Genomic DNA, 15,817 nt, shown 5'->3' with positions numbered 1-15,817 from the left:
GATGCCAAGGTTATCTACTGCTTCCCAGGTCATTGCCATTGGCCAAATCCAGTGGCTTTTCTTTTGCCATTGGATTTGGATGACTCTGGAAGAGAGAGTGAGACCAAAGACTTTGGGCAACTCTGTTTCACTTAAATCCAATTCATACATGAGTCATTACATCACCCCATGATGTCATTAGTCCTCTAAAAATGAAGGACAAACAACAAGATCTGTCATATCCAATCAGTTACTAAGTCTTGTGACTACTGCCTTCACAATATATCACTATCTTCTCTTCATTCTCATAGCCCCCACCCTGCTTCAGGTTCTCATCACTTCTTGCTTAACCACCCAAACAATAGGAAGCCTTTAATAATTTCATTATTGACCTTTCTGTTCTCAACCTATCCCATCTTCAGTCCATCCTCCACAGAGCTACCATATTGATATTCCTAAAGGACAAATCCAACCATGTGTCTTCTCTAATCAAGAAAACAATGGCATTCAAGGAATGAATGCTTACTTTTAAGCTTTTTTCTAATGCTTACTTAAGCTCTTGCTTACTTTTCCAGACTTATTTCATACCAACTCCCTTTGCCTATTATGTTCTAGTCAAACTGATCTGCTTGTAGTTTTCCATACATGATATACCATCTCTGGTCTGTGACTTTGCCCAGGCTATATGTCATGCCTATAAATGTACTCCTTCCTTACTTCTAACGTGCAGAATCACTAGCTTCCTTCAAAATCTAAGTTAGTAACACCTCCTATCAGAAACCTAAAGTACTTTCCCCAGTTAGTAGTACCCTTCTCTCTGGAAATTCCTTTGTGTCAGCTTCATACTTTATTTTGTGTGTATGTTCTTTTCTTCTCTCCCCTCCCCTCCATTCCCATCAGATTACAAACTCTTAAGGAAAAGGCCAATTTATTTTTCATCTTCATATTCCCATACTCTTGCATGGCAGGGGGGTTAAAAATGCTTATTAAATGGATAAATTAATGATTGGTTGGAGAATGGGAAGAGCTAAGGTCCACTGGATCCTAGGTTTGGCCTAGTAAGGATGGGGATTGGCTATGCTGGAGGAAGTTTCAAGTCATGGGGATTTCTTTAAAAATGGTGCTGCGGGGGCAGCTGGGTAGCTCAGTGGATTGAAAGCCAAGTCTAGAGACAGAGGTCCTAGGTTCAAATCTGGCCTCAGATACTTCCCAGCTGTGTGACCCTGGGTAAGTCACTTAACCCCCATTGCCCAGCCCTTACCACTCTTCTGCCTTGGAGCCAATACACAGTATTAACTCCAAGACGGAAGGTAAGAGTTTAAAAAAACAATGGTGCTGAGCTTTGGTTGTGACTTTCCCCAACCCAAGCATATCCCTGTATCTTCTTTGATTGTATTCAAGTACACAGAACTAAGAACTGAAAGGCATCTCAAGAAGTCATGTAATACAGATCTCTGCTTTTATACAGATGAACTATTATTATAGATAAGAGACCTGAGGTCAGAAAAGTTGAACTGCCTAAGATTATACAGCCTGCAAGTGACAGGGAGGAAAAGGAATAAGCATTTATTAGGCACCATACTAAGTATTTTACAAATATCTTACTCAATCTTCACAACTACCCTGTATGGTAGGTGTTATTATTATTGCCATTTTACAGTTGAAGAAAATGAGGTACACAGAGGTTAAATGACTTGCAAGGCTCATATAGCTGGTTAAGTGTCTGAGATCAGATTTGAACTCATATTTTCCTGACTCTGGATCCATTTGCTTTATCCACCGCATCATCTAGCTAACAGTGAGATGTAACTTAAACCAAAGTCTTTTGACTCTCAGGAGTGTTCCTATAAGTGATTGACAACTGATTCTCATTGGAAAAAAAGTATGTAGGACACAACTTTAAGTTTAATCTATATTAGTAACATTTTCCTTATCATTTCATTAGCCCAGGCATTCAAAATAGCAATAAATCAAGCCTTGATTTATAGCTTTTGCTGATTTCTGTAGTGTAAATGTTTGTACTAAAAATTTAACAACCAGCTTTCAGAGGCTGGTATGAGTTGGCTCCAGCATATCCCTGCTCTAAGTTCAATCCTCTTTCCCCTTGTCCATAGTGGAGAAACAACCAATGGGCAAATCACAGATTTGTGTGTGAAGGGGATCTTAGAGGCCATATTAATCAATCCCCTCATTTAGCAGATATGGAAACTGAGGCCCAGAAGAATTAAATGACTTGCCCAAAATCAACAGGCCAATTTGTAGCAAAGTCAGGAGCAGAACTCAGGTATCTTTGAGCAATGCCCTTTTTTCAATTATATGTAATTTCTTTTACTTTCGAATCCTTTCAACTTCCAATAAAGAGTAGTTCAAAAAAGTAGCATGTACTACAATGGTCAGGATGATGGGCAAGGAGAGGCAGATTCCTCTACAGGGTCTGACTGTTAACTGTTATTCATCTTTCCTTTCAGAGAGGACCAGTGACATCAAGGGGTAACGTCTTGACACAGTCATGAGTTGGATTTAAGTGAGGCAGAGTTGCACAATGTCTTCAGCCTTACTTTCCCTTTTGGAGTCATCCAAGTGGTAAGACAAAAAGTCAGGATGACCGGTGATGGCCTGGGATGCAGTGGGTGACCTTGGCATCTTCCATGTCTGACCAAGCTCGAAAGCTCTACAGCACCCTCTTCAGCTGCCTTCGTGGCTGTTGAAACAGATTGTTCTCATCTACCCATTCTTCCACAGGGGAAATCTTGAGACCTGTTGGTTGTCCTCAATCTGGCTGCTGAAATGGTTTTCCAGGGCTGTGGCCGTTAGGCATGCTACAGCTTCTTGGAGCCACAGGTGAGAGTGGGAGACAGGTGGGCACCACAGGGGGATAAGCAGCCTGAAGAGGGCAAGTCAGAGGTATTCGTCCTCCTTGAACACCCCATATACCTTGACTATTAATTACTGACGATGTGAAAAGGGGCAGGACTCTCTGCCTTACTCAGGAGGCATGGCTGAACTGGTATGGGGTTGTGGGAGGATGGGAGCTTTGGGTAATGTTACAAATGACCTTTCCTGTCTTCACCTTCCTACCCTCTGACCTCCTGACACTCCTGGAGCTAATGACCATGTAGCCTGATTTAGTGTCTCTAAGACTTTCATGCCCTTGCTTCCAACCCCCTTCTCCCCAGCTTCATAGCCCACCCCCACCCCAGTTCAGCAGATTAACAGATTTGACCCTCCTTTCATCTGCAGTGCAGCTGAACCGGATCTGGGGTGGGGTGGGGGAAAGGCAGGGGAGGGAAAGGAAGGAGAGTGACTAGTTTCCAGGAGACCTCCTGGGCTTAGAGCAGTCTTTAACCTTTCTTATGTCCTGGTCCTTTATGTCCTTTCCTTGGCGAGGACAAAGGACACTTTTTCTGGCTACACTTTTTAAGTGTACAAAATAAACTACATAGGATTACAAAGGAAACCAACCGTATTGAAATAGTTATCGAAATTGCCAAACAGACACAAAGATTCCAAGACCCCAGGTAAGAACCTCAGAGGAAGGCCGATGAATTTGAGAAGCTGCTGAAAAGGACTTGGGGGAGTAGAAATAAAGAGAAGATTGATAGTAGCTTTCAAGTATCACTGTCAGTCCTGAGATGACTGGTGTCTCAGGCGGCCTTGTAGGAAATCCTAGGGTCAGGGAGGTAGGGTTCTGGGACAATCCCAGTGAAAAACAACAAGGCGAAAAAAAGGCCCAGGAGATGTTTGGTTACTGAGGTGATGACAAGGGCCAGCTCACATATGCCTTTGGGAAAAGACATCCAAGAAGATGGAAGCAGGCAGCTGCCCAGGGGAGTCTCCACCCCTTAATAGGGTTCCCTTGATCATCTGGTCGCCACACACCATGACATTGCCATCACACGGGGGGCAGGTGGATCCCACGGATGGACACGTATGTGATCCATGTCGGGATCAAGTTTCAGGTTGGACATGCTAAAAGTCGGGAGGGGGGAAGCCTGGGCAAGGGTACGGGAGGGTCAGAGCCTCTGGTTCCAGGGTTAAGGCTCTGAGAAAGGGAGAGGGCTCTTTTCTGGGGATTTCCATGTACTCTGAAGGTGAGAAGGGCTGTAACAAGGGGTTCTCATGAACCTAGGTGACCTGGGAGGCTCTTGGTTACGATGGTCCATTCCAAGAAGCAAAAGCATCCCAAGCTTCCGGTTACCCTACCTGACAGCTGATATTTAAGAGGGAGCTGGGAAGAGACTCACAGGTGTTACACAGATGCTTTATTACTTCCCATCTCTCCAGTGCTGTCCCTGCTTTCCCAGTTCTCAAACAAATATGATACTCTTAGATACCTTGGAGGCAGTGTTATCTAATGGGAAGAGTCCTGGTTTGGAAGTTAGGGGAACTGGATGCTATTTTGTTTTCCTTGGTCAAGCCATTCAGAAGCCATTCTCAAGGTCTCCGTTTCCTTATTTGTACTTTCTTGATTAATGATTGTGTGATCACAAAGTCATAAGTCCTCCATATTGAACTCCAGCTATGCTTCAAATTTCATTGTCTCTTTTCTTGATCTTTCCAATGCTGTAACACATATGTTTTCCCCCCTCCACTGAGTCCCATTTTCTTTCCTTTTTTTAAAAAACCCTTATCTTCTGCCTCAGAAACAAACTAGGTATCAAGACAGAAGAGCTCTAGTGGGAGTTAAGTGACTTGCCCAGGGTCACACAGCTAGGAAGTGTCTGAGGCCAGATTGGATCCCAGGACCTCCCTTCTCTAGGCCTGGCTCTTTATCCACTGAACAACCCAGCTTCCCCTGAATCCTATTTCACATTTCATATTATGGGAATAGTAATAAAATTAGGACATGTCAGTTAACTCTCCTGGCTCTATTCACCGTCTCAATGACTTTGTAAACCAAAATCTTTCTTTCTAGGAACCACTTCCCCATATGCTACTCTTTTAAAAGGTAAGCTTTTTGAGGGCAGAGACCATCTGGCTTTTGTATTGTATCTGCAGTACTTGACACATAGACAATGTTTTAATACAATATATTTTATCCATCCATCCATCCATCCATCCATCCATCCATCCATCCATCCATCCATCCATCTTTGATCTAGAGCTGATAATGACCCTTACCTTGAGGGCTGTAAGGAGAGAATGAGATATGTGCAAAGAGCTTTGGGAAAGTAAAGAAGCACAATACAAATGTGAGGCATTATTATTTTTATTGTACCTGAAACTGCAGAGTTTTCAAATTCTGGGTAGTATTCAAATGTGAGTGCTCAATGGAAGGAGGCTGTTGGGGATGGAACGGGAGGGGGAACTAGGAAATGATGGGAGACTCTGAATTATTTTAATCACCTTGACACCTGGATTCCAATTTAGGAAAAGAATTCACTCAGCCATGTCAAATTACCAGTCTAGGGATTAGACGAAATTAGACAGGGACCCAAAGAAATCAGGCAGTAGGCCAGGCGACTTTTGGGGGAAAATGTAAAGCTACCCAGAAATACCTTGACCATACTTCTTACAGTGGCTGCTGCCCTTTTGTCTCAGGGAGCAGGAGGAAGGGCTGGCGAACATTTTTTAAAAGAGGGTTGAGGGTGGGAAGGACTGAAAGATATATTTTTAAAGCCTTTCTGCCAGTATGAGTTAATTTATGCTAAATCATCTGACACGGCTAATGTGTTAAGCTGACCATCCATTAATATTTTAAACCTATTATGGAAAATAAGCTTGGGGAAGACAGACAGCTCTGCTTCTTCCCCTGTCAGTGGCAAGGCAGCTTGACTATCTTTCTTGGTCCAGGGGGTGGGGAGCAGTCAAATTGAAGGATGTGCTATGAGGACACCCCAAGTCTGGTCTGAAATTCTGATTGGACTGCCTACCCTGAGATTCTTTGCACTTACAATATCCACAGAATCTAAGTTGGAAGGGACCTTAGGGGCCATCTAGTCCAACTTATACCTTGATAAGAATCTCGTTTATATTCCTGACAAGTGGCCATCCAGATTTTGCTAGAAGACCTTCCACAACAGGAAACTCACTGTATTCCAATGTAGCCTATTTCACTTTTAGACAGTTCTAATCACTGGAAGTTGCTCCTTATATAAATCCTAAATCTGTTTTTTTTCCCTTTTAATTTTCATACATTGTTGCTATTGTGCCCTCTGGGACCAAATAGGACAAGCCTAATTTGGTTTCTAACTTTTCAGGTACTGGAAGGCAGCTAACATGCCTCAACTGTCTTCTCCTCTGAATGCTAAAGAGCCCCAGTTCCCTCAACCAGTCTTTATAGACCGGGGATGGTGAATTTTTTAGATACTGAGTGCCCAAACTGCACCCTCACCCCTTATGTGAGCTGCACCCTTGCCCCAGAGAGAGGAGGGAGGCAGCACTCCCATTGGGCTGCTGGGCATAGGGGCAGGTGATGAGAGAAATATCCTCAGGTGATGAATAGGGGGAGTGGAGCAGCCTCCTCCGGCATGTGTGCCATAGGTTTGCCAACAGGGTTATAGACCATCATCTTTAGGAGGGTATCATTATGACTGGCCTTATTGAATCCTCTACAACTTATCCACATCATTCTTCCAATTCAATGCCTAAAACTGACTCTGGTACTACAAATGTAGTGTCATAGCAGGCCAGAGTACAGTGGGGCTCTCATCCTTCCTTTTCATTCATTTATTCATCAATTCAAGCAGTACTTATTAAGCTCCTCCAATGTCCCAGGTGGTATGCAAGGCATAGGAAATACAATCACCCAACAGTCACTGCCTTCAAGTAACTTATATCCTATTGGGGAGGGGACACAAAGAATATACAAATAGTAAATTAAATATAAAGTGAATACAAAATAATTTGATTTGAACTTTGAAGGAAATTAAGAGGTAGGAAGAAAGAAGGACTTCATTCCAGGCATGGAATTGTGAAAAAAAACATAGAGAAGGGGAGCAGAATGTTAAGTTTTGACTGAGGCACTCTACCTGTGTTAATCTAGCCTATTGTGAAGGGTGTTCCAAAAGTTTTAGTACAGTCTTGAAGTATGAATTTAAATTTTACACTTAAAGACTGCACTAAAACTAATTAAGACTAAGACTTTAGGATAGCCTGTATAATAGGCGGGATTAACAGAGGTTAAAGTTTAAAGTAGCTACTAAATCTCAAAATTGTACCTAAAACTTCTGAGGATACCCTGAATGAGCTTTTTGTTAGTGGAAGGAAGGCTGGACTGTTACACTTATTTTGAGTTTGCAGACCCCTAAAACCTCTGGTTCTTATGTGGCTAAATTGATATCTAATCATATCTTTCCTGTTCAGTACTAAGGATGTTGACTTTTTGTACCTGAATGGAAGACTTTCCATTTATCCCTATAAAATTTCAGTGTTCACAGTTGACAGTGACAACTGCGTCCTTTTTGGGTCCTCTAATCTGACACCTTAGCTTTTCCTCTTAATTTTGCATCATCTCTCAATTTGGTAAGCATGCTATCCATCCCTTTATCTAACTATTATAAAAAGTATTAAGCAGCACAGGGCCAAGCATGGATCCCTGGCATATTCCATTAGAGTGGAGAGTTCTTAACCTTTCTGGAGTATATGGGGGTGTTCAAGGAGGACTGGAACCTCTAGCGTGAGGGTTTATTGAGCCCTTTTCAGGGCTGCTCATCCATTCTTTGGTATCCACCTGACTCAATTCTCACCAAATTGTGGCTCCAAGAAGCTATAACATCTAGAGCAGAGATGATAAACCTTTTAGATACTGAGTACCCAAACTGTACCCTCATGGCACATGTGAGTCACCCCCTAGCCCCAGACAGGGGAGGGAGGAAGTGCTCCCATTGGGCTGCTGGGCAACAAGGTGAGTGAAGTGAAAAATGTGCTCAGGTCTGTGGAGAGGGGCAGAGGAGTAACTCCCTCTGGCATGCATGCCATAAGTTTGTCAACACAAATCTAGAGTGTCCACATCCTGGTGAAACTGTCTGGGTAGACAGGCTAAACCAGGTTGCATGTAATCACCTATCGGTGAGTTAGGAAGATATCTATCCCAAGTATGTGAAGACTCTCTGGTAGAATAGGTGGATGTTCTAATGGCCATGAAGGCATATTGAAACTATGCTTGACCTGGTCAGATATGGAAGATGCCAAGATCTTCCACTACATCCCAGGCCATCACCAGTTGGCCCGATTTTTACCTTGCCATTGGACTTTGATGACTCCGGGAGAAGGTAAGGCTGATGGCTTCACTTAAATCCAATTCTCACACAAGTCAAGACATCATTCCTTGGTGTCATTGGTGCTCTTCAAAAATGAAGGATGACCAACAAGTGTGTGCCATGAATCCCTTTGGCATTCTGGTGAAGTCTATGGACTCCTCAGCATCATGTTTTTTTTTAAACCCTCACCTTCTGTCTTAGAATCAGTACTAAGTATTGGTTCCAAGGCAGAAGAGTAGTAAGAGATAGGCAAGGGGGAAATAAGGGTCTTGCCTATGGTCACAGCTGGGAAGTGTGCTGCCCTACTGCTGCCCTAGCATCATGCTTTAAAATGCATAATTAAAACACAAAGGATTACCACATAAACCAATTATATTAAAAAACTGCTAGAAAATATTTTCCCCAAAGTTTACAGACTCTAGGTTTCTAAATTGACCTTCACCCCCTAGAAACAAGACATTGTGGTAGGTACTGGATGGGATGAGGGCATATAATCCCAAAGCTAACTGGTTTATATATAACAGACTTTGCTCCTTTTGTTGAAAATTGGTACATTTGGATAACTTGGGAAGACAAGATGATGTAAAAACAAAAAATAACAGGGCAGCGAGGTAGTACAGTGGTTAGAGCACCAGGCCTGGAGGGAGCCAGGAGGATATGGATCAAAGGTGGCTTCAGATACTTCCTAGCTGTGTATCCCTGGGCAAGTCACCTAACTTTAATTGCCTAGTAATGATTCTTTTTTTTTTTAAATAATATTTTATTTGATCATTTCCAAGCATTATTCATTAAAGACAAAGATCATTTTCTTTTCCTCCCCCCTACCCCCCATAGCTGACGCGTGATTCCACTGGATATCACATGTGTTCTTGATTCGAACCCATTGTCATGTTGTTTTTGCATTAGAGTGTTCGTTTAGAGTCTCTCCTCTGTCATGTCCCCTCAACCGCTGTAGTTGGGCAGTTGCTTTTCCTCGGTGTTTCTACTCCCACAGTTTGTCCTCTGCTTATGAATAGTGTTTTTTTTCTCCTAGATCCCTGCAGATTGTTCAGGGACATTACACTGCCATTAATGGAGAAGTCCATTACGTTCGATTGTACCACAGTGTATCAGTCTCTGTGTACAATGTTCTCCTGGTTCTGCTCCTCTCGCTCTGCATCACTTCCTGGAGGTCGTTCCAGTCTCCATGGAATTCCTCCACTTTATTATTCCTTTTTGCACAATAGTATTCCATGAACAACATATACCACAATTTGTTCAGCCATTCCCCAATTGAAGGGCATCCCCTCGTTTTCCAATTTTTGGCCACCACAAAGAGCGCAGCTATGAATATTTTTGTACAAGTCTTTTTGTCCATTATCTCTTTGGGGTACAAACCCAGCAGTGCTATGGCTGGATCAAAGGGTAGACATTCTTTTATCGTCCTTTGGGCATAGTTCCAAATTGCCCTCCAGAATGGTTGGATCAGTTCACAACTCCACCAGCAATGAATTACTGTCCCTACTTTGCCACATCCCCTCCAGCATTCATTACTTTCCTTTGCTATCATGTTAGCCAATCTGCTAGGTGTGAGGTGATACCTCAGAGTTATTTTGATTTGCATCTCTCTGATTATAAGAGATTTAGAACACTTCTTCATGTGCTTATTAATAGTTTTGATTTCTTTATCTGAAAACTGCTTATCCATATCCCTTGCCCATTTATCAATTGGAGAATGGCTTGGATTTTTGTACAATAGATTTAGCTCTTTATAAATTTGAGTAATTAAACCTTTGTCAAAGGTTTTTATGAAGATTTTTTCCCAATTTGTTGTTTCCCTTCTGATTTTAGTTATATTGGTTTTGTTTGTACAAAAGCTTTTTAATTTGATGCAGTCGAAATTATTTATTTTACATTTTGTGACTCTTTCTATGTCTTGCTTGATTTTAAAGTCTTTCCCCTCCCAAAGGTCTGACATGTATACTATTCTGTGTTTACCCAATTTACTTATGGTTTCCTTCTTTATGTTTAAGTCATTCACCCATTTTGAATTTATCTTGGTGTAGGGTGTGAGGTGTTGATCAATTCCTAATCTCTCCCACACAGTCTTCCAATTTTCCCAGCAGTTTTTATCGAATAGTGGATTTTTGTCCCACAAACTGGGATCTTTGGGTTTATCATATACTGTCTTGCTGAGGTCTCTTGCCCCCAGTCTATTCCACTGATCCTCCTTTCTGTCTCTTATCCAGTACCAAATTGTTTTGATGACTGCTGCTTTGTAATATAGTTTAAGGTCTGGGACTGCAAGGCCCCCATCATTTGTGTTTTTTTTTTCATTATTTCCCTGGATATCCTTGATCTTTTGTTAGTCCAAATGAACTTTGTTATGGTTTTTTCTAAATCAGTAAAGAAATATTTTGGGAGTTCCATGGGTATGGCACTAAATAGATAAATAAGTTTGGGTAGGATGGTCATTTTTATTATATTGGCTCGTCCTATCCATGAGCAGTTAATGTTTTTCCAATTGCTCAAGTCTAGTTTTAGTTGTGTGGAGAGTGTTTTGTAGTTGTGTTCATATAGTTCCTGTGTTTGTCTTGGGAGTAGGTATTTTATTTTATCTAAGGTGATTTTGAATGGGATTTCTCTTTCTAGTTTTTGCTGCTGAGCTGTGTTGGAGATATATAGAAATGCTGATGACTTATGTGGGTTTATTTTGTATCCTGCAACTTTGCTAAAGTTGTTGATTATTTCAATTAGCTTTTTGGTTGAATCTCTAGGATTCTTTAAGTAGACCATCATGTCATCTGCAAAGAGTGATAACTTGGTCTCCTCCTTGCCTATTTTGATGCCTTCAATTCCTTTATCTTCTCTAATTGCTACTGCTAGTGTTTCTAGTACAATGTCAAATAGTAGAGGTGATAATGGGCATCCTTGTTTCACTCCTGTTCTTATTGGGAATGCATCTAGTTTATCCCCATTGCAGATGATATTAGCTGATGGTTTTAGATATATACTGTTTATTATTTTTAGGAACGGCCCTTCTATTCCTATGCTTTCTAGTGTTTTTAATAGGATTGGGTGTTGTATTTTATCAAAGGCTTTTTCTGCATCTATTGAGATAATCATGTGATTCTTGTTGGTTTGCTTGTTGATGTAGTCAATTATGTGGATGGTTTTCCTAATATTGAACCAGCCCTGTATCCCTGGTATAAATCCTACTTGATCATGGTGAATGACCCTTCTGATCACTTGCTGGAGTCTTTTTGCTAGTATCCTATTTAAGATTTTTGCATCTATATTCATTAGGGAGATTGGTCTATAGTTTTCTTTCTCTGTTTTTGACCTGCCTGGTTTTGGAATCAGTACCATGTTTGTGTCATAAAAGGAGTTTGGTAGAACTCCCTCTTTGCTTATTATGTCAAATAGTTTGTATAGTATTGGGATTAACTGTTCTCTGAATGTTTGATAGAATTCACTGGTGAATCCATCAGGCCCTGGGGATTTTTTCTTAGGAAGTTCTTTGATGGCCTGTTGGATTTCATTTTCTGATATGGGATTATTTAAGAATTCTATTTCTTCTTCTGTTAGTCTAGGCAGTTTGTATTTTTGTATATATTCATCCATATCATGCCTAGTAATGATTCTAAGACAGAAAGGAAGGGGTATTTCTTTTATTTTTTTTTTAAATTCTTACTTTCCATCTTAGCATCAATAAATACTATGTATTGGTTCCAAGGTGGAAGAGCAGTAAGGGCTAGGCAATGGGGGTTAAGTGACTTGGAACAGATAGGAAGTATCTGAGGTCAGATTTGAACCCAAGATCTCCAGTCTCTAGACCTGGCTCTCAATCCACTTGTTAATTCTTTTTTAAAAGGCAAATAAAGTAATTTGACTAAGGCATAGTGTTTATGAAGAAGGAGAGTATGAGAAAGGCCATTTAAGAAACATTTACAACAGTACCAGAATCCAAATGATAGTTTCCTGGTTCTCTTGACTCACCAGAACACTTCACACAACCTGACCATCCCATGATCGAAAGCATTCTGGTTCATTTGGATATGTTTCTCTTTTCTGAAGTAATAGAGAAGAATCCCTTTTCCCATTCACTTGGTTGTGAGGCTTCGGGGTTTTAATGAGCTGCCAGGTCAGTGTAAATCAAGAATGTGATGTGGCTGCCCAAAGGACTAATTTTAGGAAGTGTTAATAGAAGTGTGTTGCCCAGATCAAGGGAGGAGAGAATCTCCCTGCACTTTATCATAGCTGGACCACAACCAAAAAGGCTATGATTAATTCTAGGCATCACAGCTAAGAGGGATATTGACAACCTAAAGGCTTGTAGGAGAGGATGACCAAGGAGGTGAGGGCCTAGAAATTAATCAAATAACAAGCATATTTTTATTTATTTAAAGCCCTCACCTTCCATCTTAGAATCAATCCTGTGTTGATTCCAAGGCAGAAGAGTGTTAAGGGCTAGGCAATGGGGTGACTTGCCCAGGGTCACACAATTATGGAGTGTCCGAGGCCATGTTTGAACCCAGGACTTTCCATCTCTAGGTCTGGTTCTCAATCCACTGAGCCACCCAGTTGTCTCCAATAAGCATTTATTTATCACCAATTATGCCAGCTAGTCATTCAGTCAACAAATAGATATTATGGTCAACAATATACCAGCCAGATTACAAAGAAACACTAAAGACAGTCCCTGCCCTCAAGGATCTCGAAGTCCAATGTGGGAGACAACCTGCAAAGATCATTGGCAAACAAGATATATAGGATAAAGTTCCAAGGATCAATTGGAGGTAATCACTAGAAGGAAGGCATAGTATTAGGGGGGAATTGGGAAAGGCTTCTTGTCCTGAGTATTAGAGATACAAAAGCAAAAACATGCTGGTCTTTCATCTCAAAGATATTGTGGTTTTCCATTTCCTCCTCCAGCTCATTTTACAAATGAGGAAACAGAGGCAAATAGAATGAAGTGACTTGCCCATGGTCACACAACTAATAAGTGTCTGAGGCTGAATTTGAACTCAGGTCTTCCTGACTCCATGCTTGGCACCCACCTGCCCAGGAGAGAGCCTAGGGATGGATATAAAGATCTGGGAGTAATCCACAAAAAGAGAAGAAAAGAAGGGCTAAGAAAGAGCCCTGGAAAACATTCAGTGAGTGTTTATAATTTGAGAAAGTAGATGATGGTGCTGCATACTTGTAATCCCAGTCATGAGGGAGGCTGAGGCAAGCTTTGAACTCAGATTTTTGTGATTTAAATCCAGCACTCTAACTACTATAAAACACCATTGCATAGAGCCCGTACTGGAAGGAGATTGGACCAGAGGACCTCTGAGTCCTATCCTCCTGTAACAATTTAAATTCTTGAGAGGCAGCATTTCTTAATTTTATGTTAATTTGCTAATCAACCACTCAAGACAATTTCAAATGGCCAGTAGACTCTCTCCACAATCTGAACAGGTGCCTAAGGGAGTGAGCAGGGCCAAAGATTGGGGTAAAAGAATGTGAGCAGCAAAGAGAGAGCTGTAAAAGAGGCGCAAATAATACCCAGAATCCCTCCTGCAGGCCAGGATATACTCTTTGTCACCTCACCACTCAGTCTCTCCCCCAGACATCCCAGGACATCTCTGATTTGTAAATAGCCACTGAGAAGGCAGATTTAGAGACCCGAATAGCTCCCCCATTACTTCATCACAGGAAGAGGAGGGTCTTAAGGTTGCCAACAGACCCTTTCTTCTCTACCACATGGCTGGGTCATTGCAGTCCAATATGGCGGCCAGAGATCGCTGACCCCCCCACCTAAGAGAGTTCTTGTCCACAGACAAATAAGGAGGCGATCTCTCCCTTGCCTCCAACAACAGCTAGTCCAGGGAGATGCCTTAAGGCTTGAGAGTAAATTACTTTTCTTGGAAGCTGGCTGACCTTCAAAACCTGAAGTTTAAGAAAAAATTGATATAAACATTATTATAATTCAATATTAACTTTTCATACTATCCCAAGATTCTCTATTTCTGTAGTTAAGAATCTACAGCAGAGGGGGAAGCTAGATAGTTCAATGGATGGAGATCCAGGCTCAGAGATGGGAGGTCCTGGGTTCAAATCTAACCTCAGACACTTCTGAGTAGTGCTTATATAAATAAAATAATAAATACAAATTAAAATAAAAATAACAAATAAAATAAAAATCAATGGAGGGGAAGCTAAGCAGCCCAGTGGATAGAGCACCAGTTCTGGAGAGGAGAGATCCTGTGTTCCAATGTGGCCTCAGGCAATTCCTAGCTGTATGACCCTGGGCAAGTCACTTAACCCTGTTTGCTTAGTCCTTTCCTTCTGTCTTAGAGTTATTATTAAGACAGAAAGTATTGAAAAAAGTATGTGGTAGAAAACATATTTCATGAGCTAGAGTTGGAGAATCCAGAGGGTCGTGGAATTAGAGCTGGAAGGGACCTTAGAGATCATGTAGTCTAATCCCCTTATTGAACAGATGAGGAAACTGAAAGTTAAAACCAGGTCTTTGACTCTAAATCCATCTGGTTGGGATGGGGAGAAAAGTGAAGGCCGCTTGGAGCTCCTGCTGTCACGTCTGAGGGTGCTCATAGATGGAGGGTTGGGGAAAGGGACAGACAGGGAAAGTGAAGGTCTATATACCAGTTGGGTAGGAGATGGAGAAGGAGAAAGATAAACATTTCAGTAGGCTATCAAAAAAGGGAAAGTGGGCTGACTAGAGATGGGGAGGGCAAAGAGAGGAGGAAAGGGATGCTTCCACCATTTCTGGGGCAACTTTCTTCAGCCCCGTCTCTGATCCTCCCTCCATCCCTTCTTCCCTCTGCCAGGTTAAGAGCAAAGAAACCTGCTTTTTTTTTCATCCTTACCTTCTGCCTTGGAAACAATACTAAGCATTGATTGCAAGGGAGAAGAGAAGCAAAGGTCAGGCAATTGAGATTAAATGACTTGTCCAGGGTCACCCAGCTAGGAAGTATTTGAGGCCACTTTTGAACCCAGGGTCTCTAGTCTCTAGACCTGATGCTCTAACTACTGTGTGACCTAGCCTCTTCTTAACTTCAGATCGTTCTTTTAAAAAAATCTTCTTACCTTCAGTCTTAAAGTCAATACTATGTGCTGATTCTAAAGCCGAAGGGTGGCAAGGGCTAGGCAATGGGGGTAAGTGACTTGTCCAGGGTCACACAGCTAGGAAGTATCTGAGGCCAGATTTGAATCAGGACCCCCCATCTCTAGGCCTGGCTCTCCATCCACTGAGCCACCCCAAGAAACCTCCTTTAAAGAACTTATTTGAAAGCAATTCCTCCTGAGCCTTTGGGCTCACAGATATTTCAAGTGAGTCTTCTCCATCAAGCCTGTGCAGTCTTCTCACACTAGTCCTCAGGAGTCGGGTTTGGCTGAGGACTTGGGGTCCTATTTGTCCCCCCGAGTTTTCGATGGACTTCATTTTTGGAAAAGAGATTGTTCCTCTTGGATCAGTAGTGTGAGACAGATCGGCAAAGCGGGTCCTGTGTAAGAGAAAGGTCCTTGGACCATAATGCAGAGTTGGTGGCTGGTGAGCAGGATTTACTTAGCCTGTGACAGGGCTTGGCAGACGTGGCATCTGCCTTCTTTGAGCCTGGGCCTTGTGTTAGACCCGGCTGGAGTGGAGG

The 15,817-nt window shown here is 41.9% G+C and overlaps 1 long non-coding RNA gene across 1 annotated transcript in view; it reads left to right on the top strand.

Annotated features, from left to right (window-relative positions):
• Positions 1-8,878, top strand: part of LOC130455400 (uncharacterized) — a 30,610-nt gene extending 21,732 nt beyond the window's left edge. Inside the window, exon 3 of the long non-coding RNA XR_008913344.1 lies at positions 2,448-8,878. This is a non-coding gene — a long non-coding RNA (uncharacterized LOC130455400). The remainder of the gene's footprint in view (positions 1-2,447) is intronic.
• Positions 8,879-15,817: the final 6,939 nt, after the last annotated feature.

Source organism: Monodelphis domestica, chromosome 7, assembly GCF_027887165.1.
Source record: "Monodelphis domestica isolate mMonDom1 chromosome 7, mMonDom1.pri, whole genome shotgun sequence".
NCBI lineage: Eukaryota > Metazoa > Chordata > Mammalia > Didelphimorphia > Didelphidae > Monodelphis > Monodelphis domestica.
Note: the sequence above shows the minus strand (reverse complement) of the source record. Positions and strands in the feature narration are given on the sequence as shown.